Source organism: Trichosurus vulpecula, chromosome 8, assembly GCF_011100635.1.
Source record: "Trichosurus vulpecula isolate mTriVul1 chromosome 8, mTriVul1.pri, whole genome shotgun sequence".
NCBI classification, from domain to species: domain Eukaryota; kingdom Metazoa; phylum Chordata; class Mammalia; order Diprotodontia; family Phalangeridae; genus Trichosurus; species Trichosurus vulpecula.
This window is the reverse complement of record NC_050580.1, coordinates 38278933-38305199: the sequence shown is the minus strand read 5'-3', so window position 1 is coordinate 38305199 and position 26267 is coordinate 38278933. Positions and strand designations below refer to the sequence as shown.

General features: G+C 38.0%; 1 pseudogene; it reads right to left on the bottom strand.

Annotated features, from left to right (window-relative positions):
* LOC118828047 overlaps nucleotides 1–6925 on the bottom strand; it is a 30392-nt pseudogene extending 23467 nt beyond the window's left edge.
* Between the last annotated feature and the right edge of the window lie 19342 nt (nucleotides 6926–26267).

Here is a 26267-nt window from a genome sequence, read left to right as displayed (position 1 = left end):
TCTTACTACTTCTTCCATCCCTTATAACCACCTACCTTTCTTTCTTCTATCCCCTCCTCCTGCTTGTAGGACAAATTTGATTTCTATACTTAGAAGAGAATGTTATTCCCTCCTTGAACAAAATCCAATGAGAGTAAAACTCTAGCACTCCTCTTCTCCCTCTACCACAATCTGTTTTTATGCCTCTTCATGTGATTTAATTTATCCTTTTCTACCTCCTCCTTACCTCTTCTCCCAGAACAATTCTTTTGCATCCCTTAATTATATTTTATCATCACATCAATTAATTTATACTCACATTCTCTGTCTATGTCTATTTCTTTGGATTGTCATAATAACTATACCATTCTCATGATTAACATATATATATACATATATGTATAACATATTTTAAAAATGTAACCCTATATCCTGTAGGAGGATGTAAACATTTTGTCCTTATTGAATAACAAGGTGTTTTTTTCCCTCCCTGTTTACCTTTTTAATGTCTCTCTTGAGTTTTGTATTTGAAGGTAAAATTTTCAGTTGAACTCTGGTCTTTTCATCAGGAAGGTCTGGAATTCTCTTATTTCATTGAATAAATGTCTCTTTGCCTGAAAAGTTATGCTGAGTTTTGCTGGGTAGTTGATCTTTGGTTGTCGTCCAAGCTCCTTTGCCTTATGGAATAACATATTACAATCTTTCCTCTCTTTAAGGTAGAAGCTGCAATATCCTGTGTGATCCTCACTGTAGTTCTGCAATATTTGAATTGCTTCTTTCTGGCTGCTTGCAGTATTTTCCCCTTGATCTGATAATTCTGTAATTTGGCTAAAGTATTTCCTGGATTATTCAATTTGAGATCTCTTTCAGGGGGTGATTGGTGGATTCTTTCTATGACTATTTTGCCTTCTGGTTCTAGGACCTTGGGGCAATTTTCTTTGATGATTTCTTGGAAGATACTGTCTACTCTCTTTTTTTTCATCGTGGCTTTCCAGTAGACCAATAATTCTTGGTTGTCTCTCCTGGATCTATTTTCCAGGTCAGTTGTTTTTCCAATCAGATATTTCACGTTGTCTTCTATTTTTTTTTCACTCTTTATATAAATTTTGGTTGATTGATTCCTGATGCCTCATAGAGTCATTAGCTTCTACTTCCCCAATTGTAATTTTTAACAAATTGTTTTCTTCATTTAGCTTCTGTACCTCTTTTTCCATTTGCCTAATTTTACTTTTCAAAGAGTCATTTCCACAGTGAGATTCTGAACCTCCTTAAGTATTTTGCCAACTTTACTTGTTACAGATTTGTTATCATCATTGATTTTTTTTTCCTTTTTTTCTTTTACCTCTCTAATTTGGTTTTTAAAATCCTCTTTGACCTTATCTAGGAATGTTTTGGGTTTGAGACCAGTTCATAGTCCATTTTGAGGTTTCAAGTTTGGGTATAGTGTTAATGCTGTCCTCTGCTGAATTTGTATTTTGATGTTCTGGGTCCCCATAATAGTTTTCCAAGGTCTTTTTTTTAATTTTCTAGATTCCTTTTTCATGGTGGTTGCCATTTTCCAGGCTTTTTAAGTGGATCTCTGCTTTTGGGGTGCAGGGGGCTCTGTTGCAACTTCTTGTGCTGGGGACTTAGAGCCTGGTTACTGGCTTTGGGTGTTGTGGCCTTTGGTTTTGTCAGCTAGAGGCTGTAATGCTGCCACTCATCTGGTGCTGAGCTAGAGTTGGCTGGTGTGTGCTAAGAATCAAGGTCCAATGAGGTCTTTCTGCATTTCCCTGGGATTTCACCATGTAAGGTGTGGGGGACTGGTGGTCAGACTGCTGGAAGTCTCTTCCCCTAGGGCTGCGCTATAGCATGGGTGGTCTCAGTCATTGTCTGGGCTGGTGTCTGCCAATTTACCTGGCTGTGCAAAGTCACACCAGGTCTGGGGTTGGTGTTTGCCAGCTCTACCCCCTTAGAGCTCAGAAACTCCTACTGGTCTGCCAAGGTGGGGCCTGCTGGGATGTCTCCTTGTACTGGTCTCCTTCTGCCACCATGAGAGAGGCTGTTTCCCCAACTGCCCAAGCTATAAGATTACTGAAACTTCCAGCTCCTCTTTTCCAGGTTTCTCCTAATGCAGTATTCTCTGCGTTCATTCAAGGGATGGATGAGAGTTGTTTTACCTGGTCATCATGCCTCCCAGAAGATTAAGAATGCAGAGAATTTTAGAATGACTCCTAAATCAAGTATTATTTAGGACAGGGGAAGGCTGAGCAATTGGACCCCACATGCCTCAGTGTAAAGAACTGAAAACCAATTCTGTTTTCTTGAGCTCCTCCACCAGGCATTGAGCTTTTTCTTGTACTCTCTCTTCAATGTTTCTTTTCCTGATCCCAAAATTCCTTAGGATCATGAGTTAAAATCTATGGATTTGTTTCCACCTCTCTCCATGACTAGAAAAAACTCCTAGACAAAGGAGAAAAACAGGACATTGATCATTCCAACACTGGAGATGGGAGAGGGTGTGCATGATGGTTATGGGTTTTTGGCTTAATTCATTGATCCAGTTTAATTTTACTCAATTCAAACCCAAATGCAATGCAGCATGGTAGGTATGAAGTACCTACCACATGCTGCATTGGTAAGCAAAATGGGCTCTTAGGACTCAGTTCAACCAAGTGCCCTGAAAGTGTTTGGCTTTTGATTCTTTTGATTAATTCAGTGTATTTCATTGAGACTTACTAGGTGGTAAGCCCCAAGCCCTAACCCCTATTAGATGCTAAACCTATGTGGGTGTGAAGCTCCCAGGGTCCTAGGGGGAGGTACTGACTCCAGAGAAGATCATAGCAGCCTACGTTCTGGTCATTAAGATGATGTTTGATGACATCTGAAATGGTATAAGAGGAGAAGACACAGCTATTTTGCCCAGGGCTCTCACTCTTGGTGGTGTGGAGACTCTGGGCAGCAGTAGCTAAGAGCCCTCCAGCTCATAAACCCGGATGTTGGGACTTTGTTAAACTCTGGTAACTATTTATTGGGATTTGAATCAGACAAGGTCTGTCGATATTTGTAATTTCTTTGTATTTTGCTCCGAAGTTCACAGTGCTTTTTCCCCTGAACTAAGTGAATGGTATTTGTATGCTGAATTAAAGTAAGCTTGTCAACCCCTTAACATTGCTTTCCTTAGTAAAGGAGATCAAAAGAACCTGGGCTTTGGCAGTGTGCTTGTTGTTGGGATTGGGTTGGTCTCTCACCCCCACAACAGCTGCTAGCTGGATTGTTGAAACACATGCAGGTCTTATTCTAGGTGTTGAGAGTAGAACAATAAAGATGAAACCAGTAACTATGCTCTGATGGGGGTGGGAGAGGACATACTCTGACATTCTCTTTTGCCTTTCAGTGACTCTTTTTAATAAACTATATTTACCTTTTCCTTTGACTACATCTTCAATTATTGGTACAATTCCTCTGTCTGTAAATGCATTAACTTGATCAGTTAGAGCTTCCTTCATAATGTTATTATATCCATGTAGCACCATGACACACAGGGTTCCAATATAAAGAGTATAGATGGGGCCATATTTTTTCAGCTAGCTGTGAAAAGAAGGCCAAGAAATAGAAGAGGTTCAATGTTAAACTGTAGAAAGTTGGAATTTACCCCCCAAACTGCTTCATAACATAAGTCAGTTGGCTGGGAATATTGCCAGGCAGCGAAAACACACCCAGATTCAGTCAGAGACTTTGGAATCTTTCTTTGGTGACAAAGAAGACCAAAACATACAGACAGAAGAAGTTAACAAAGTCAGAGAGCTTACAACTAAAGCCGCCAAGAAAAACATGAACCGGTCTCAGGCCATGGAAGAGCTCAAAAAGGAGCGGGAAAAGCAAGTTAGAGAAGTAGAGGAAAAATTGGGAAGAGAAATGAGAAGCATGCGAGAAAACCATGAAAAACAAGTCAATGACTTCCTAAAGAAGACCCAAAAAATACTGAAAAATATACTGAAGAAAACAACACCTTAAAAAATAGACTAACTCAAATGTCAAAAGAGCTCCAAAAAGCTAATGAGGAGAAGAATGCCTTGAAAGGCAGAATTAGCCAAATGGAAAAGGAGGTCCAAAAGACCACTGAAGAAAATACTATCTTAAAAATGAGATTAGAGCAAGTGGAAGCTAGTGACTTTGTGAGAAATTAAGATATTATAAAACAGAACCAAAGGAACGAAAAAATGGAAGACAATGTGAAATATTTCATTGCAAAAACCACTGACCTGTAAAATAGATCCAGGAGAGATAATTTAAAAATTATTGGACTACCTGAAAGCCATGATCAAAAAAAGAGCCTAGATATCATCTTTCAAGAAATTAACAAGGAGAACTGCCTGATATTTTAGAGCCACAGGGCAAAATAGAAATTGAAAGAATCCATTGATCTCCTCCTCAAATTGATCCCAAAAGGAAACAATTTGAGTATTGTGGAAACACCCAATCAGAATAACCCAAGATCTGGCAGCTTCTACATTAAGAGATCGAAGGGCTTGGAATACAATATTCCGGAGGTCAATGGAGCTAGGATTAAAATCAAGAATCACCTACGCAGCAAAACTGGGTATCATGCTCCAAGGCAAAATATGGATTTTCAATAAAATAGAGGACTTTGAAGCTTTCTCAGTGAAAAGACCAGAGCTGAATAGAAAATTTGACTTTCAAACACAAGGGTCAAGAGAAGCATGAAAAGGTAATCAAGAAAAAGAACAAGAAAAAGAAATTGCAAGGGACTTACTAAAGTTGAACTGTTTTGTTTACATTCCTACATGGAAAGATGATGTGTATGATTCACAAGACCTCAGTATTAGGGTAGCTGAAGGGAATATGCATATACATATATATATATATATATATATATATGTTTATGTATATATATATCGGTATGTTAATGTGTATGTATGTATGTATATATGTATGTGTGTGTGTATATATATATATATATATATATATATATATATATATATATATACAGAGAGAGAGAGAGAGAGAGAGAAGAGAGAGAGAGATTGAGAGAGGGCACAGGGTGAGTTGAAATGAAGGGAAGATATCTAAAAGAATTAAAATCAAATTAAGGGATGAGAGAGGAAATTTAATGAGAGAGAGAGATAGGGAGAGATAGAATGGGGTAAATTATCTCACATAAAAGTGGCAAGAAAAGAGCAATTCTGTAGGAAGAGAAGAGAATGCAGGTGAGGGGGAATGAGTGAATCTTGCTCTCATCAGATTTGACCTGAGGAGGGAATACCATACATACTCAATTGGGTATCTTACTCCACAGGAAAAAAAGAGGAAGAAGATAAAAAAAGGGGGAGGTGATAGAAGGGAGGGCAGATGGGGGTGGAGGTAACCAAAAACAAACACTTTCGAAAGGGAACAGGGTCAAGGGAGAAAATTCAATAAAGGGGGATAAGTTAGGAAGGAGCAAAATATATTTATTCTTTCACAACATGAGTATTGTGGAAGGGTTATACGTAATGATAAGCATGTGGCCTATGTTGAATTACTTGACTTCTTGGTGAGGGTGGGTGGAAAGGGAAGAGGGGAAAGAATTTGGAACTCAAAGTTTTAAAAACAGATATTCAAAAAAATGTTTTTGCATGCAACTAGAAAATAAGCTACACAGGCAATGGGGCATAGAAATTTATCTTACCCTACAAGAAAGGAAGGGAAAAGGGGATGAGAGGGGAGTGGGGTGACAGAACGGAGGGCTGACTGGGGAACAGAGCAACCAGAATATACTCCATCTTGGAGTGGGGGGTGGATAGAAATGGGGAGAAAATTTGTAATTCATACTTTTGTGAAAATCAATGAGGAAAACTAAATATATTAAATAAAAAAAGAAAGAGAAAAAAAAAGAAAAAAGAGAGTACTTCTAGTACTTTTCCTTTGCAATGAACAATCCATACAACTAACAACTTAATATTCTTGTGGCATAGTTCTGACTCTGTCAGTCCTCTACTCAAAAGTCTATAGGGGCTCCCTACGGCCTCCTTAATATGACATTAAATGCCTCCACACCTGGATCCAACTTAATTTTCCAGATTTGCTTTTTGTTGCCTCTTATCCCAAAATTAACATTCTTGCCAAACTCTTTTGATGACTGTATTATCTCTCAACTCCTTGCTTTTTCCTAGATTGTCTCTCATTCTTGGAGTTCATTCCCACCCTCTCTTCCAATCAGAATCTGTTCCTTACTTGAAGGTTCAGCTCAGGTGCTCTGTCGTACTTGAAACTTTTTCAAGTCCCGCAATTACAAGTGCTTTCTCTGTCCTTTAATTACCTTCTGGTTTCTTATCTATGAATTTGTTGTATCCCTCTAGTAGAACACAAGATTCTGGAAGACAGGAACTATTTCTTTTCAAGGAGAGATTATTTCATTCACCATATGTTTCTCTCCTATTTCTGGCACAATGCTTAACACATAGTAGGTACTGAAGTTCTTATGAATTGACTGATTTATTTTTGGTTTTGTGACCTCAGACCCTAGTATGATGCATTACAAAAGGTAAAGATTTGGTCCTCTTGCCGAATTTCTTCTGTTACTGAAATTTTGACAGAAACAGTAAATGCATGCTGGACATCATTGTGAATGGAGATATTAGGTATAGAACCCTTAACTTATACCATCCATGGCCTAAGACTCTAAATCACCATGATTCCTGATACAATTATACATCTGAAGCCTTAATGTCTCCCCCCACACTCCAAGCAGCGAGGACCCAAAAGCCAAATCCAATCCCTTTACACATGAGAATGATGCAGTAATGTTCTTTGAATTCAATTGCAGGATGTTGCCAACAAATGGAGGAGGAGTAGGACCTGGTAGAAGCTTCCCTGTTTTGAAACCTTGACCCCATATAGACAAGAAGGTCAGGAAAAGGGCACAAGCCAGGAAGGCAGTAGTGGTGAGCCCCCAAGGATCCATTGCCCTTGGAAATGGTACCACCAATCTCAGGGGTACCAGATGAGTTTTCTTTTTGTACTTTTGTACTTTTATAACCATTGGTAGAAAACAAGGGGTGGAAATGTCCAGATAAAAAACAGCTCAGCCTTGTAGCAAACAGGCTTAGTTTTTCATTAACTTTGATTACTTCAGCAAATAAGAGGTAGTTAATGACATGACTATGGATTTCTTACTTTGCAATCTATTCCTGACTCTAACCAGGCCCTAAATTGCACAGGGAAAGTGGAGATATGCAAATATATTTTTGGGGCTTATGGGCTGTCAGCAATCAAATTTATTTTGACCTATGGGTGTCTGCTGAACTTAGGAGATTGCAAATATTCAAATTCAACCTGAGAGGGGGTGATTATTGAGTCCAGATTCGAAGATCCTTATAGACCTGACCTCACATTTAAGAGGTTATCTGCTATCTTCTTAAGTCCTAAGATAAACTGGGCTTAATTGACTCCTTAACCATGCTTGTTCTTTCTCCATCTTGAAGAACCTTCTTTTTGAGAGAAATGGCAACAAAATAGGCACTAATGTGTCCTGCCTTCATTCTGTCCTCTTTGAGATGTGGCCCACTTGCCCTGGGGGCTCTCCTTACTATCTATCTTTTTCTGCATCTTCTTACTTGAATCTTTGGTGTCCCCAACATTTTTAGATCTTTGATTGTCTTCTGTGTTTTAGCCTTCCTGACCATGATCTTTCATGTTGGTGCCTTTTCCTGTATCAGTCCTTGATGATACTCACCCTCCAAACATCCTTGGTACATGCCTTCATCTACTTATGACACCTCATGCAGAGCATGAACTCATCTGTCTCAGAGACTTCTATGCATTACCTGCCTCAATCTAGTTTGAAGAAAACCCAGGGATCTAAGATTTAGACTGTAGCCATAGGTAGCTTTATCCTTTCTGGTCTTCCCCATTGGATTGCTATGGAATGCATTTCTCTGTTAATACTTCCATGTCAGGTGAAAAATATGCCTTGCCTCATGCTTGACTTTCCCACAGACATTTAAAGTTTCAAATATAATCTAATGTGCCATCAATGAACACGGAGAGCACTTTACTTCATGATGAACTGTGAATACCTGGGTGGGGCCTCAACTAGTCACCATTCACTTATTCCCCTCTCTTCCATTCACAGAAAGTCCATCACCTGGGAAGTTTGTCTAAAGGTGTTATTCCACCAAAGCTGCTTGCTCTATTGGAACAAGGGAGATTCTGAGAGTTTCAGAAATAAAATAGATAAAAAATTAATATCTTGCCCAAGGATGTGCTAGAGCCAGCTCTGTTCATCTCAAGGGAGCTTGTTATTAAATTCTAAGTGTGACCATTTACATCTTGGACAACTGACAAATACCACAAATCAGTGTTTTGTTTCTCGTTTTATTTCTAGAGTTAAAAAAAGTGATTAAGAAAAATGTTAGTAGGGCAGATTCAACTTGAATCAACAGATTCACGTGTGACAGGTATATTTTTTCTTGGTGAGCCTCGTGTTAAACATTCACCAGGCCATCCCTGTATCCTGTCTCTTTGGAAGATTATTAGGAGTACTTACACAAGAGCTACCTTTCCTTTAAAAAGTATAATTGGTTCATCTTTTCCCTTGTTAGAGGGAGTTCCTTCATTGATGCAATCACAGAACCTTTGATATATGTAATGATAAGAATATTAATTATTATCAGTATGTGACATTTCCTATGTCCCAGACACTGTGCTAAAAGCTGTTAGTATCTCAACAATCTGAAGAAGTAGATGCTATTATTATCCCCATTTTATGGATGAGGAAACTGAGCCACATGGTGGTTAAGTGACTAGAAAATAATAGCAGAAATACCATCCTGGCTTTCCCCCTCTTACCATTCTGACCTCAGTCAAATCCTTTCCTATCCCTAGACTTCAGTTTCCTTCCCTGATTACTCAGAGTGTTGGACTGGAAGACCTAGTTCTCAAATGTGAACTCTTGTGATCCGATGATTCTCCCCACCTCAAATCTTCCCCACCCAGTTCAAAGATTAGGAAATTTGAGTAGAGAGATATGAAAGAATTTACACAAGGCCACACCTGCAATGGCTGGCAGGGAGAGCTGGGATCCTGCCTGAACTATGGACTCACTTAATCTGAGATGAACTTCTTGCTTGGTTTATAGAACACATGGACCCTGGTGACCACTCACAGACTCTTTTGAACTTGGCATGAGCTTCTGAACAGGTTTACATTCTTTATTGCTTCTCTGTTTACCTAATCAATCTCCTTTGATCATCACAACTTTCCTGAGAGACCAGCAGTGCACATAATGAGGTGGCTTGGTATACTGGGAAGGGACTTAGACTTGGATTGGTAGGATTTGGTTTCAAATACAAGCTCTGCTGATAATTCCCTGTTTGACCTTGGTCAATTCACTTGCCCTAATGAGGGCTTCAGTTCCTTATAGGTCAAATGAAGCCTTTGAACACAATGACATCCAGTTTCTCAACCATCTCTAGATCTAGGATCCTATAACTGTCTTTAGGATTTTATGGCTTACCAGCTCTTTAGAGACATTGTTTTTTCTTAATTCTCACGAAAATTCTGTAAGTTGTGTAAGACAAGCATTACTCACCTCATTTTTTTCTTTTTTTATTAATTAATTTTTATTTTTAGTTTACAACATTCAGTTCCTGAAGTTTTTAAGTTTCATGTTTTCTCCCCCTCCCTCTCCTCAGCCCCCACACCCAAGACAGAATGCAATCCGATATCAGTTCTACATATACTTTCACACTAAGCATATTTTCACAACAGTCAAGTTGCAAAGAAGAATTATAAGCAATGGAATGAACCATGAGAAAGAAGAAACAAAACAGAAACAAAAATGGAGAGCAAATAGTTTGCTTCAGTCTGCATTCAGACTCCATAATTCTTTCTCTGGATGTGAATCACTTTTGCCATCATGAGTCTTTTGGAGTTGTCTTAGAACCTTGCGCTGCTGAGAAGAGGCAAGTATTTTTAATGAATGCTGCTTTATAATAGAGTTTAAGATCTGGTATAGCTTGGGCACCTTTCCTAGCATTATTTTTCATTAATTTCCTTGATATTCTGGAGCTTTTGTTTTTCCAGATGAACTTGGTTATTATTTTTTCTAGCTCTATAAAATATTTTTTATACTTTAATTGGTATGGAACTAAAAATGTAAGTTAATTTAGATAAAATTGTCATTTTTATTATATTAGCTCGGCCCAACCATGAGCAAATGATGTTTTGCCAATTATTTAGATCTGACTTCATTTGTGTGAAAAGTGTTTTATAATTGTGTTCATATAGTTCCTGTGTTTATTTTGGCAGGTTGACTCCCAAATATTTTATAATGTCTACAGTAATTTTAAATGGAATGTCTCCTTCTATCTCTTGCTGTTGGGCTTTGTAGGTGATATATAGGAATGCTGAGGATTTCTGTTGGTTTATTTTATATACTACAAGTTTGCTAAAATTATTTACTATTTCAAGTAGTTTTTAACTTGATTCTCTAGGATTCTCTAAATATATATCATATCATCTGCAAAGAGAACTAACTTAGTTTCTTCTTCACCTATTCTAATTCCTTCAATTTTCTCTTCACTTATTGCTGAAGCTAATGTTTCTAGCACCATATTGAATAATAGTGGTAATAATGGACATCCTTGTTTCACTCCCTATCGTATTGGAAATGCGTCTAGCTTATCCACATTACATATAATGCTTGCTGATGGTTTTAGGTAGTTGCTATTTAGCATTTTAAGGAAGGTTCCATTTCTTCCAATGGTTTCTAGTGTTTTTAATAGCAATGGGTATTGTATTTTGTCAAAAGCTTTTACTACATCTATGAAGATAATCATATGATTTCTGTTAGTTTTGTTGTTATTATGATCAATTATTCTAATAGTTTTCTTTGTATTGAACTAGCATTGCATTCCTGGAATAAATCCCACCTGGTCCTAGTGTATTATTCTCAAGATAAGTTGCTGCAATCTTTTTGCTGATATTTTTTAAAATTTTTTGCTGCTATATTCATTAGGGAAATTGGTCTATGATTTTCATTCTCTGTTTTGGCCATTCCTGGTTTAGGAATTAGTACGATATTTGTGTCAAAAAAAAGAATTTGGTAGGACTCCTCATTCACTTATTTTCCCAAATAGCCTATAAAGTTTTAGGATTAATTATTCTTTAAATGTTTGATAGAATTCACTTGCAAATACATCTGGCCCTGGAGGTTTTTTTCCTGGTGAGTTTCATTGACGGATTGTTTCATTGCATTTTTTGAGATAGTGTTATGTAAGTATTTTTCTTCATCTTCTGTTAATCTGGGCAATTTATATTTTTGTAAATATTTATGCATTTCCCTAAAATTGTCAAACTTATGGGTGTACAATTGGACAAAATAATTTCTAATTATTGTTTTAATTTCCTCTTCATTGGAGGTGAATTCACCCTTCTCATTTTTGATATTGCTAATTTGAGTTTCCTCTTTTTTTAATCAAATTGACCAAATATTTATCAATTTTCTTGTTTTATTTTATTAAACCATACTTAGTTTTATTCATTATTTCAATATTTTTCTCAATTTCAATTTTATTAATGTCTCTTTTGGTTTTCAATATTTCTAATTTGGTATTTAATTGGAGATTTTCAATTTGTTCTTTTTCTAGACTTTTTAGTTGGGTTCTCAATTCATTGATCTCCTTGATCTCTATTTTATTCATGCAAGCATTCAGAGATATAAAGCTTCCCATAAGAACTGTTTTGTTGCATCCCATGAGGTTTGGTATGTTGTCTCATTATTGTCATTCCCTTGAATGAAGTTATTGATTGTTTCTTTGATTTATTGTTTGACTCACTCATTCTTTAAGGTTATATTATTTAGTTTCCAAATAATTTTTGTCTGTTTTCCATAGCCTTTTGCTACATATAATTTTATTGCATCATGATCTGGAAAGGAAGAATTGATTTTCTGCACTGGATGGTGAGGTCTTAATGCCCTAGTACATGGTGAATTTTTGTGTATGTATAATTAACTGCTCAGAAAAAGATATATTCCTTTCTGTCCCCATTCAGTTTTCTCCAGAGGTCTATTATATCTCCCTTTCTCTAAAATTCTACTGAACTGCTTAACTTTCTTCTTGTTTAATTTGAGGTTAAATTTATCAAGTTATGGGGGCGGAGCCAAGATGGCGGCTGTTAAGCAGGAACTAGTATGAGCTCCATACCGAGTCCCTCCAAAAACCTATAAAAAATGGCTCTGAACCAATTCTAGACCGGCAGAACCCACAAAACAGCAGAGGGAAGCAGGGCTCCAGCCCAGGGAAGCAGGGCTCTAGCCCAGGACAGCCTGCATGGTCTCTGGGTGAGGTCTATCCCACACGGAGCTGGGAGCTGGGAGCTGGGAGCTGGGAACGGAGTGGAGCAGAGCCCAGCATGGGTGGCGTGGACCATCCAGACCAGAAGCTGGGCAGAGGGGGCCCTAGAGCCCTGAATCAGTGAGCTGTGGCAGTTACCAGACTCCTTAACCCACAAACACCAAAGACTGCGGAGAAGGTTAGGGGGAAAAGCTGTGGGAGTAGAAAGAGTTCAAGGTTCGGCTTCCAGCCCCAGGGGCAGCGGAGGTGGGGCAGCTACAGCGCTTGTTACTTCTGGCTCCAGGCCCACCTGGTGGGAGTAATGAAGTGGCAGATCAGAGCAGGAGTGCATGGCCTGCAGAAGATCTAAGCCCAGTCCGGGTCGGGGTTTGGGTAAGGAGCAGTGCTGGTGTGGCAGAGCTGGCACCTCCCCCCCAAACATGGAACATAGAACTCTCTAGTCTACAAGCAGTCATACCCCACTGAAAAACTCAAAGGTCAAGTTAGTTGGCTGGGAATATGGCCAGGCAGTGAAAACGCACCAAGATTCAGTCTCAGACTTTACATTCTTTCTTTACTGACAAAGAAGACCAAAACATACAGCCTAAAGAAGTCAATAAAGTGCAAGAGCGTACACCAACAGACTCCAAGAAAAACATGAACTGGTCTCAGGCCATGGAAGAGCTCAAAAAGGATTTGGAAAAGCAAGTTAGAGAAGTAGAGGAAAAATTGGGAAGAGAAATGAGAAGGATGCGAGAAAACCATGAAAAACAAGTTAATGACTTGCTAAAGGAGACCCCCAAAAATACCAAAAAATACACTGAAGAAAACAACACCTTAAAAAACAGACTAACTCAAATGTCAAAAGAGCTCCAAAAAGCCAATGAGGAGAAGAATGCCTTGAAAGGCAGAATTAGCCAAATGGAAAAGGAGGTCCAAAAGACCACTGAAGAAAATACTACTTTAAAAATTAGATTGGAGCAAGTGGAAGCTAGTGACTTTTTGTGGAATCCAATTAGTTTTTAGCTTATTTTTCCATGGTACTTTATTAAAAATGATTCTTATTGTATCATGATCTGAAAAGGATGCATTGACTACTTCTGCTTTTCTGCACTGGATTGTGAGGTTTTTATGCCCTAGTACATGGTCAATTTTTGAGTATGTGCCATGTACTTTTGAGAAGAAAGTATATTCCTTTTTATCCCCATTCAGTTTTCTCCAGAGGTCTATCATATGTGCCTTTTCTAAAATTCTGTTTACCTCCTTAACTTTTTTCTTATTTATTTTGAGGTTAGATTTATCAAGTTCAGAAAGGGGGAGGTTGAGGTCTCCCAATATTATAGTTTTGCTGTCTATTTCTTCCTGTAACTCCCTTAACCTCTCCTCTAAGAATTTGTATGCCTTACCACTTGGTGCATATATGTTAAGCAATGATATTGCTTCATTGTTTATGGTGCCTTTTAGCAGGATATAATGTCCTTCCTTATCTCTTTTAATTAGATCTATCTTTACTTTTTCTTTGTCTGAGATTAGGATTGCTACACCTGCTTTTTTTACTTTAGCTGAGGCACAATATATTTTAGTCCAGCCTTTTACTTTACCCTATGCGTATCCCTGCATTTCAAATGCGTTTCTTGTAAACAGCATATTGTAGGATTATGGTTTTTAATCCATTCTGCTATCTGCTTCTGTTTTATGAGAATGTTCATCCCCTGCACGTTCAGAGTTATGATTTCTATCTGTGTCTTTTTCTCCATCCTAATTCCCCCTGTTTATGCTTTTATTTCTCCCTTTCCCCTTCTCCTCCTCAACAAAGTTTTGCTTTTGACCGCCACTTTCCTCAGTTAACCCTCTCTCTTTATTCCCCTCCCTTGTCTTACCATTACCCACTTGCTACTTCTCCTCTCCCTTCTGCCCACCCCCCTCCTTTTTCCCCCCTTACCCTCCCACTTCCCGTAGGACAAGTTAAATTTCTAAACTTATCAGAGTATGTTATTCCCTTCTTGAACTAGATCAGATGACAGTAAAGCTCAAATACTGCTCTTCTCCCTCCCTTCTTTCCCTCTACTATAATATGTTTTTGTGCCACTTCGTTTGGTGTAATTTACCCTTTTCTACTACCTCCTTACCACTTCCCTCATAGCCCTCCCTTTATATCTCTTATTTATATTTTATATCTTTACATCAAACCCAGGACCTATATGAACATAACTATGAAACACTTTTCACGCGAATAAAATCAGATCTAAATAAATGGAGAAATATCAGTTGCTCATGGTTAGGCCGAGCTAATATAATAAAAATGACAATTTTACCTAAATTAATCTATCTATTCAGTGCCATACCAATCGAACTACCAAAAATTTTTTTTACTGAGCTGGACAAAATAATAACAAAATTCATTTGGAAAAACAAGAGGTCTAGAGTATTTTGGATATTAATGAAAAGACATGCTAGAGATAGTGGCTTAGCCACACCAGATATTATACTGTACTACACAGCAGCAGTCATCAAAACTGCCTGGTACTGGTTAAGAAACAGGGGTGTGGATCAGTGGAATAGGATAGGTACACAAGTAGGTGAAATCAACAAGTTTAGCAATCTACTCTTTGATAAACCCAAAGAGGCCAGCTTCTGGGCTAATAATTCACTATTTCACAAAAACTGTTGGGAAAATAGGAAAATGGTAGGGCAAAAACTGGACATAGACCAATATCTTACACCATATACCAAAATAAAGTCAAAATGGGTTCATGATTTAGGAGTAAAAGTTGATACTCTAAGTAATTTGGGAAAGCAAGGAATAGTTTACTTATCAGATTTGTGGAAAAGTAAAGAATTCATGACCCAGCAAGAGATAGAGAGCATTACAAAATGCAGAATGGATAATTTTGATTATGTCAAATTGAAATGTTTTTGTACAAAAAAAGCCAATGCAACAAGAATTAGGAGGGAAGCAGAAAATTGGGAGAAAATCTTTGCAACTAGTATCTCTGATAAAGGCCTCATTTCTAAAATATACAGGGAGCTGAGCCAAATATATAGGAATACAAGCCATTCCCCAATTGAGAAATGGTCAAAGGATATGAAAAGGCAGTTTTCAGAGGAAGAAATTAAAGCTATCTATAGGCATATGAAAAAATGCTCTGGATCACTACTGATTAGAGAAATGCAAATCAAAACAACTCTTAGATATCACATCTCTCCTGTCAGATTGGCTAATATAACAAAACAGGAAAATGATAAATGCTGGAAAGGATGTGGGGAAATTGGAACATTGTTGCATTGCTGGTGGAGTTGTGAGCTGATCCGGCCATTTTGGAGAGCAGTTGGGAACTATGCCCAAAGGGCTATAGAAATATTCATAACCTTTGACCCAGCAATACCACTTCTAGGGTTGTATCCCAAAGAAATCACACAAGCGAGAAAAGGACCCATATGTACAAGGACATTTATAGCAGCTCTTTTTGTGGTAGCTAAGAATTGGAAATCAAAGTGATACCCATCAATTGGGGAATGGCTGAACAAGCTGTGGTATATGAAGGTGATGGAATACTATTGTGCCATAAGAATTGGGGATGATGCAGACTTCATAACAACCTGGAAAAACGTACACGACATAATGCTGAGTGAGTGGAGCAGAGCCAGGAGAACGTTGTGCACAGCCACAGATATATGGATTCCGTGAGGACCAACCCTGACATACTGTGCTTTTCTCAGCAACGTAAGGTGCAAGGACAACTCCACGGTTCTCACGATGGAGAATGCTGTCTTCATCCAGAGAAAGAACTGCGAAGTTTGAATACAGATAGAGGCGCACTACATGCTCGCCTTTTTTGCTTCTTTTTTGTTTTTGTTTTTGAGTTTTTTTTTTTGGTTCTGTTTCTTCTTTCTCATGATTCATTCCATTGGTCAAAATTCTTCTCCACGACTTGACTAGTGCATAAATTAATTCAATGCAAAGTTATACATGACAGTTATATGAGATTCCATGCCATCTTGGGGAGGGAGGGGGGAGGGAGGGGGGAAGGAAGGGCAGAAAAACCTGAGCTCAAAACTATGTAGAACCGTGTGTGGTAAACTAAAAATAAAGAAATTAAAAAAAAAAAAAAGAGTTCAACTCTAGTAAGTCCCTTATGATTTCTCTTTCCTGTTTACCTTTTCATGCTTCTCTTAATTCTTGTATTTGAAAGTCAAATTTTCTATCCAGCTCTGGTTTTTTAATCAAGAATGCTAGAAAGATCTCTATTTTATTGAAAATCCATATTTTGCCTTGTAGTATTATACTCAATTTTGCTGGGTAGGTGAATCTTGCCTTTAATCTTAGCTCCTTTGAGCTCTGGGAATATCATATTCCAAGGCCTTCAATCCCTTAGCGTAGAAGCTGCTAGATCTTGTGTTATCAAGATCATGTTTCCACAATACTTGAATTTTTCTTTATGCTGCTTGCAATTTTTCCTCCTTGACCTGGGTATTCTGAAATTTGGTCTCAATATTCCTAGGAGTTTTCTTTTTTGGATCTTTTTCAAAAAGCAATCAGTGTATTCTTTCAATTTCTATTTTACAATCTGGCTCTAGAATATCAAGGTAGTTCTCCTTGATAATTTCTTGAAAGTTAACCTCTAGGCTCTTTTTTGATCATGGCTTTTGAGTAGTCCAATAATTTTTAAGTTATCTCTCCTCGATCTATTTTCCAGGTTAGTGGTTTCTCCAATGAGATATTTCACATTGTCTTTGATTTTTTCAATCCTTTGGTTGTGTTTTATAATTTCTTATATCTCATAAAGTCACTAGCTTCCACTTGCCCCATTCTAATTTTTAAGGAAGTATTTTCTTCAGTGGTCTTTTGGACCTCCTTTTCCATTTTGCTAATTCTGCATTTTAAGACATTCTTCTCCTCATTGGATTTTCAGAGCTCTTTTGCCATTTGGGTTAGTCTATTTTTTATTTTATTCAGGTTTCTTTTTGGTTTCATTTAGCAAGTTGTTTACTTGTTTTTCATGATTTCCCTACATCACTATCATTTCTCTTCCCAATTTTTCCTCTACTTCTTTTACTTGATTTTCCAAATCCTTTTTGAGCTGTTTCATGGTGTGAGACCAATTTGTATTTTTCTTGGGTGCTTTTGATGTAGGATCTTTGACTTTGTTGACTTCTTTTGGCTGTACATTTTGATCTTCTTAGTCACCAAAGAAAGATTCTATAGTTTGAGTCCTTTTACGCTGCTTGCTCATTTTCCCAGCCAATTACTTGACTTCTGAGCTTTGTCAGGGTATGACTGCTTTCAAAGTGTAGAGTGCTTTGTCTCAAGCTTCAGGGTTTTTGTGCTGCTATTTTCAGAACTACTTCTATTCTCAGGTGGTATGATGTTCCTCTCTTGGCCTGTGCTCTGTGAATGAAGGCACTCCTTTCTGCCACGTAACTACTAGGAAGACTCCCTCTCCACAGCCACCAGAAAACTTTGCCACAGCAGTTCTCCTTCCTTCTCCCTCCCAGAAAAAAAAAGGAATCACCAGAACCATGACCCCAATCCAAGCAGACAAAGGAAGAGAACCTTGACTCTGCTCCAGCAAAGAGATCTATGCACTCCCATTCTGAACAGCCCCTTGATTCCTCCTACTTTCTGTAGGCCTGGAGCTCCACAAGCTGTTGCCACTGGAGCTCTGGAAGCAGCTGCTGGAACTTCTTGCTGCTGCCACCACAGCCACCTCCACCTCCCTCAGGGCTAGGGCTGGAACATACACTTCTTTCACCCAGATCCAGCAGTGTTCCTACTGACCTGCTCTGTTGTGTTTGGCATTTGTGTGTTGAGAAGTCTGGTAACTGTCACAGCTCAGTGATTCAGCGCCCTGAGGCCTGTTCTGTCCAGTCTACTCTGGCCTAGTCTGTCCTGGCATGACCCACATTGGGCTGGGCTCAACTCCCAGCATGGTGCAATAGAACCGTCCCAGTGACCATCCAGGCTATCTTGAGCTGGAGACTTGTTTGCATCTGTTAATTAGTGCATTCTGTAGCTCTAGAATTTGTTTATAGTCATTTTTTACAGTTGTTAAGAAGGATTTGGGGGAGAGCTTAAGTGAGTCTTTGTTTTCAAGCCTCAATCTTGGCTCTGCCCCTGCTATTATGCTTCATATTTTCTATATTCATATTTCATGTGTGTTTTTGCCCCTTTCAAACACAAAAAAATTATTGAAGATGGGGCAGAGACTGTAACAATTGTGTGTTTATATCATTATCACCTTGGTTTGTTACTGGCATGTAGTAGCTACCTAAACAATGGTTTTGACTGATTGAAACATCCAATTAAATATTCATCAAAGTAGCAAAAGTTTTGAAGGAAGATTTCTCTAGGAAGATTATGAGAAATAATGGCATTTGAAAAAGATGGAAATGTATGCCCAAGACCCTCATGGTGGGAAATTTCAAAGTACATCAGTGAAACTGTTAGTTTACTCTGTCTCTTTCTTAAGAGAGGGGCAAGAAGAGAGAGAGAGAGACAGAGAGAGAGAGAGAGAGAGAGAGAGAGAGAGAGAGAGAGAGAGAGAGAAGATGATTTTTATATATTATTTTACATATGATGATATTTCATGAGCAATGACTCAGATACTATACTAAGGAATTGCTTTTTTGCACTTTTGTAATCATTGGTAGAAAATACGGGGTAGAAATGTCCAGATAATAAACAGATAGTCCTTGTAGCACACAGGATTAGTTTTTCATTAACTTTGATTTCTTCAACAAATAAGATATAATTAAGGACATGACTATGCATTTCTTGCTTTGCAATCCATTTCTGACTCTAACCAGGCCCTAAATTGCACAGGGAAAGTGGCTGTATACAAGTATCTTGTCCTGGTCATCATTTGGGGCTGAGGGGCTGTTAACAATCAAATTTCTTTTGACATATGGGTGTCTGTTGAACTTAGGAGATTGTAAATATTCAAATTCAATCTGAGAGGGGGTGATTATTGAATCCAGATTCCAAGATCCTTATAGACTTGACCTCACATTTAAGAGGTTATCTTCTATCTTCTTATGTCCTAACATAAACTGGGCTTAATTGACACTTTAACCATGCTTGTTCTTTCTCCATCTTGAAGAATGTTCTTCTTGAGAGAAATGGCAACAAAAATAAGCATTAATATGTCCTGCCTTCATTCTGTCCTCTTTGAGCTGTGGCCCACTTGCCACAGGATCTCTCCTTACTATCTATCTTTTTCTGCTTCTTCTTACTTGAACCTTTGGTGTCCCCAACATTTTTAGATCTTTGATTGTCTTCTGAGTTTTAGCCTTCCTGACCGTGATCTTTCATGTTGGTACATTTTCCTGTATCAGCCCTTGATGATACTCACCCTCTGAACATCCTTAGTACATGCCTTCATCTACATTTGATACCTCAAACAGAGCATGAACCCATCTGTCTCACAGACTTCTATGGATTACCTGCCTCATTTTAGTTTGGAGAAAAACCAGGGATCTAAGATTGGGACTGTAGCCATAGGTAGCTTTAAACTTTCTGATCTTCCCCATTGGACTTATATGGAATGTATTTCTCTGTTAATACTGACCTCTGCTTCCATGTCAGGTGCAAGACACTGAGCATCACATCAGAATGTATGCCTTGCCTCATGTTTGACTTTCCCACAGACCCTCAAAGTTTCAAATATAACCTAATGTGACATCAATGCACATGGAGAGCACTTCATGATGAACTGTGTATACCTGGGTGGGGCCCCAGCTAGTCACCATTCACTTATCCCCCTTTCTTCCATTCACAGAAAGTCCATTACCTGGGAAGTTTGTCTAAAGGTGCTATTCCACCAAAGCTGCTTGCTCTATTGGAACAAAGGAGATTCTGAGAGTTTCAGAAATAAAGTAAAAAGATAAAAAAATTAAGATCTTGCCCAAGGATGTGCTAGAGCCAGTTCTGTTCATCTCAAGAGAGCTTGTTGTTAAATTCTAAGTGTGACCATTTACACCTTGGACAACTGACAAATGCCACAAATCAGTGTTTTGTTTCTGGTTTTATTTATAGATCTAAAAAAGTTATAATAAAAATGTTAGTAGGGAGAGGGACACTCCTAAGATGGCCGCATGAAGGCAGTGTCTTACCGGAGCTCTCTCACAAGGTCTGTCAGATTGCCGTAAAAAAGTGAATTTGAACAGATTTGAGAGAGTCAGAAACTGCGAGCAGTCTGAGTGGGGCAAATTTCCAAGCCGGGAGAGTCTGAAAGGCTGAAGACACGATCCTGTAGGCTCGGAGAGTGCTCGGTGCGGAGCTACTCCAGACCAAAGCGGAAGTGGCCAGCAGGGAAATCCATGTGGGAGACAGGCGGGGAGAAAGCTGGGTGCCCGAAACCGGCGGAGATCCCCAGGACTCCCAACACAGGACGGCAGTCTGTGGGAGCGACGAGAGGCAGCTCAATGCCACCGGCCGTGAAAACACCCACTCCTGACGCTTGCAAAACCCAAGAACTCGGCTTCTTGAACTCCCGGAAAACTCAATGGCCAGGTAAAAGGCTCTAATCCCTCCCCCCCCTCACCCAGAGAATTCCTCGGGAAAATAAAAGAGAATTGAAACAGAGGAGAAACTAGTGGTGCCTCACAGGACAAATACTAGAAGCTCATTAGTCCCAGAGGGGCAGAGTCGGCAGGGGTCAACACCGGGAGCCCAGACGTAATCTTGCTCCCCCAGGGGAAGCGCCAGTCATCAGCTCAAACAACAAACAGCTGAGACCATTGCTGAAAAGCAAGTGCTGGAGAACACCCATAGGGAGTGAGATGCCAGGGAGACAGACCCCTCCCCCACACCTCAGGAAACTGAAGGTTATAATTCTACACTCACAAGCCCCAGAATAAGAAAGCTGGGACAGAAAGCCCAAAGCTAGAAATTTGGGGTAAAGCCAGCAAAAGGCAAACCAACATGAAGAAGAACACAAAAAAACCGAGGACAATAGATTCTTTTTATGGAGACAGGCAGGAGCAAAATATCAATACGGAAGAGGACGGCAATGATACTATAGACGTGTTTGATACCTCAAAAAGTAATATGGACTGGTCTCCAGGCCAAAAAGCACGCCTGGAAGAGCTAAAGGAGGATTTTAAAAACCAAATTAGGGAGCTAAAAGAAGACGAAATCAAGTCCCTAAAGAATAAGATTGGTGAAATGGCTATGGAGATACAGAATCTAAAGAGAGAAAATGACACCCTGAGAGGTAAAATCAACCAAATGGAAAAGGAGACTCAAAAACAACATGAAAACACTAACTCATTAAAAATTAGAGTTGAGCAAGTGGAAGCTAATGAATCTATGAGGCACCAGGAAGTAGTAAAACAAAATGTAAAGAATAAAAAATTGAAAATAATGTGAAATATCTGATTGGCAAAACAACTGACCTGGAAAACAGATCCAGGAGAGACAATTTAAGAGTTATTGGTCTACCAGAAATCCACGATGAAAAAAGGAGCCTTGACAGTATCTTCGAAGAAATTATCAAAGACAACTGCCCAGAGGTCCTAGAACCAGAGGGCAAAATAGTCATTGAAAGAATTCACCGATCACCCCCTGAAAGAGATCCCAAACTGAAAACACCAAGAAATATTATAGCCAAATTTCAGAACTATAAACTCAAGGAGAAAATACTGCAAGCAGCCAAAAAGAAGCAATTCAAATATCGTGGAACTACAGTCAGGATCACGCAGGATCTCTCAGCTTCCACATTAAAAGACAGGAGAAATTGGAATATGATATTCCGAAGGGCAAAGGAGCTGGGACTACAACCAAGGATCAACTACCCAGCAAAAATAAGCATAATTTTTCAGGCAAGGTGATGGACATTCAATGAAATAAGGGAATTCCAGATCTTCCTGATGAAAAGGCCAGAACTCAATGGAAAATTTGATCTCCAAAAACAAAACTCAAGAGAGACATAAAAAGGTAACCTGGGGGAAAAACCCCACAAACCTTATTAAACAATAAGGCAGGTTGTTTACATCTTTATGTGGGATTATATCATCTTATGTATGTTTTATATGTATATATATATATATATGTATATGTATACATATGTGTATATAGGTATATGTGTGTATATATATATATATGCGCATGTATGCATTTGTATATATATATATATATATATATATATATATATATATATATATATATACACATATATAAGTCAGTCTTGAGAATGGTACAGTTATTTTGAGAATTGAAAGGAATATACATAGGTTGTGAATGCCTGTATAAATTAACTGATGTAAAGATATAAAATATAAGTAAGAGATATAAAGGGAGGGCTATGAGAGGAGCAGTAAGGAGGTTGTAGAAAAGGGTAAATTACACCAAAAGAAGTGGCACAAAAACATATTATAGTAGAGGGAAAGAAGGGAGGGAGAAGAGCAGTATTTGTGTTTTACTGTCATCTGATCTAGTTCAAGAAGGGAATAACATACCCTGATAAGTTTAGAAATCTAACTTGTCCTACAGGAAGTAGGAGGGGAAGGGGGGAAAAAGGGAGGGGGCTGGTCAGAAGGGAGAGGAGAAGTAGCAAGTGGGAAACGGTAAGATAAGGGAGGGGAATAAAGAGGGAGGGTTAACTGAGGAAGGCGGTGGTCAAAGGCAAAACTTTGTTGAGGAGGAGAAGGGGAAAGGGAGAAATAAAAGCATAAACAGAGGGAAATAGGATGGTGAAAAAGACACAGATAGAAATCATAACTCTGAACGTGCAGGGGATGAACATTCTCATAAAACAGAAGCAGATAGCAGAATGGATTAAAAACCATAATCCTACAATATGCTGTTTACAAGAAACGCATTTGAAACGGGGGGATACACATAGGGTAAAGTAAAAGGCTGGACTAAAATATATTGTGCCTCAGCTAAAGTAAAAAAAGCAGGTGTAGCAATCCTAATCTCAGACAAAGCAAAAGTAAAGATAGATTTAATTAAAAGAGATAAGGAAGGTCACTACATCCTCCTAAAAGGCACCATAAACAATGAAGCAATATCATTGCTTAACATATATGCACCAAGTGGTAAGGCATACAAATTCTTAGAGGAGAGGTTAAGGGAGTTACAGGAAGAAATAGACAGCAAAACTATAATATTGGGAGACCTCAACCTCCCCCTTTCTGAACTTGATAAATCTAACCTCAAAATAAATAAGAAAAAAGTTAAGGAGGTAAACAGAATTTTAGAAAAGGCACATATGATAGACCTCTGGAGAAAACTGAATGGGGATAAAAAGGAATATACTTTCTTCTCAAAAGTACATGGCACATACTCAAAAATTGACCATGTACTAGGGCATAAAAACCTCACAATCCAGTGCAGAAAAGCAGAAGTAGTCGAAGCATCCTTTTCAGATCATGATGCAATAAGAATAATTTTTAATAAAGAACCATGGAAAAATAAGCTAAAAACTAATCGGAAACTAAATAATTTAATTCTAAAGAATGAGTGGGCCAAAGAACAAATCAGAGAAACAATAACTTCATTCAAGAGAATGACAATAATGAAACAACATACCAAAACTTATGGGGTGCAGCAAAAGCAGTTCTCAGGGGAAGTTTTATATCCCTAAATGCCTACATGAATAAAATAGGGAAAAAAGAGATCAATGATCTGGGCATACAGCTGAAAAAGCTAGAAAAAGAGCAAATTGAAAACCCCGAATTAAATACCAAATTAGAAATACTGAAAATCAAAGGAGAGATTAATAAAATTGAAACCAAGAAAACTATTGAATTAATTAATAAAACAAAGAGCTGGTTTTATGAAAAAACCAATAAAATTGATAAACCTTTGGCCAATTTGATTAAAAAAAAGAAAGAAGAAAATCAAATTACTAGTATCAAAAATGAGAAGGGTGAGGTTACCTCTAATGAAGAGGAAATCAAAACAACAATTAGGAATTATTTTGCCCAACTGTATGCCCATAAATTTGACAACCTTAGAGATATGGATGAATATCTACAAAATCATAAACTGCCCAGGTAAACAGAAAAGGAAGTAAAATTTCTTAATGACCCCATCTCAGAAAAAGAAATTGAGCATGCTGTCAATGAACTCCCTAGGAAAAAATCTCCAGGGCCAGATGGTTTTACAGGTGAATTCTATCAAACATTTAAGAACAACTAATTCCTATACTTTGTAGACTATTTGGGAAAATAGGTGAAGAAGGAGTCCTACCAAATTCTTTTTATGACACAAATATGGTACTAATACCCAAACCAGGTAGAGTCAAAACAGAGAAAGAAAATTATAGACCAATTTCTCTAATGAATATTGATGCAAAAATTTTAAATAAAATATTAGCAAAAGATTGCAGCAAATCATCACGAGAATAATACACTATGACCAGGTAGGATTTATTCCAGGAATGCAAGGCTGGTTCAATATTCGGAAAACTATTAGCATAATTGACCATATCAACAACAAAACTAGCAGAAACCATATGATCATCTCAATAGATGCAGAAAAAGCCTTTGACAAAGTACAATACCCATTCTTATTAAAAACACTAGAAAGCATCGGAATAAGTGGAACCTTCCTTAAAATTATAAATAGTATCTACCTAAAACCATCGGCAAGCATTATCTGTAATGGGGATAAGCTAGATGCATTCCCAATAAGATCGGGGGTGAAACAAGGATGTCCATTATCACCCCTATTATTGAATTTGGTACTCGAAACTTTAGCTGTAGCAATAAGAGGAGAAAAAGAAATTGAAGGAATTAGAATAGGAAAAGAAGAAACTAAATTATCACTTTTTGCAGATGATATGATGATTTAGAGAATCCTAGAGAATCAAGTAAAAAACTACTTGAAATAATAAACAACTTTAGCAAAGTTGCAGGATATAAAATAAACCCACATAAATCGTCAGCATTCCTATACATTACTGACAAATCCCAACAGCAAGAGATAGAAAGAGAAATTCCATTCAATGTTACTATAGACACTATAAAATATTTGGGAGTCTATTTCCCAAGACAAACCCAGGGTCTATATGAGCATAACTATGACACACTTTTCACGTAAGTAAAATCAGATGTAAATAAATGGAAAAATATCAGTTGCTCATGGTTAGGCCCAACTAACATAATAAAAATGACAATTTTACCTAAATTAATCTATCTATTCAGTGCCATACCAATCGAACTACCAAAAATTATTTTACTGAGGTGGACAAAATAATAACAAAATTCATCTGGATAAACAAGAGGTCTAGAATATCTAGGGTATTAATGAAAAGAAATGCTAGAGAAGGTGGCCTTGCCATACCAGATATTAAACTGTACTACAGAGCAGCAGTCATCAAAACTGCCTGTTACTGGTTAAGAAATAGGGGTGTGGATCAGTGGAATAGGATAGGCACACAAGTAGGAGAAATCAACAAGTTTAGCAATCTACTCTTTGATAAGCCAAAGGAGGCCAGCTTCTGGGCTAATAATTCACTATTTCACAAAAACTGTTGGGAAAATTGGAAAATGGTAGGGCAGAAACTGGGCATAGTCCAATATCTCACACCATACACCAAAATAAAGTCAAAATGGGTTCATGATCTAGGAGTAAAATCTGATACTATAAGTAATTTGGGAAAGCAAGGAATAGTTTACTTATCAGATTTATGGAAAAGTAAAGAATTCATGACCCAACAAGAGATAGAGAGCATTACAAAATGCAAAATAGATAATTTTGATTATGTTAAATTGAAAGGTTTTTGTACAAAAAAAGCCAATGCAACAAGAATTAGGAGGGAAGCAGAAAATTGGGAGAAAATCTTTACAACTAGTTTCTCTGATAAAGGCCTCATTTCTAAAATATACAGGGAGCTGAGCCAAATATATAGGAATAAAAGCCATTCCCCAATTGAGAAATAGTCAAAGGATATGAACAGGCAGTTTTCAGAGGAAGAAATTAAAGCTATCTATAGGCATATGAAAAAATGCTCTGGATCA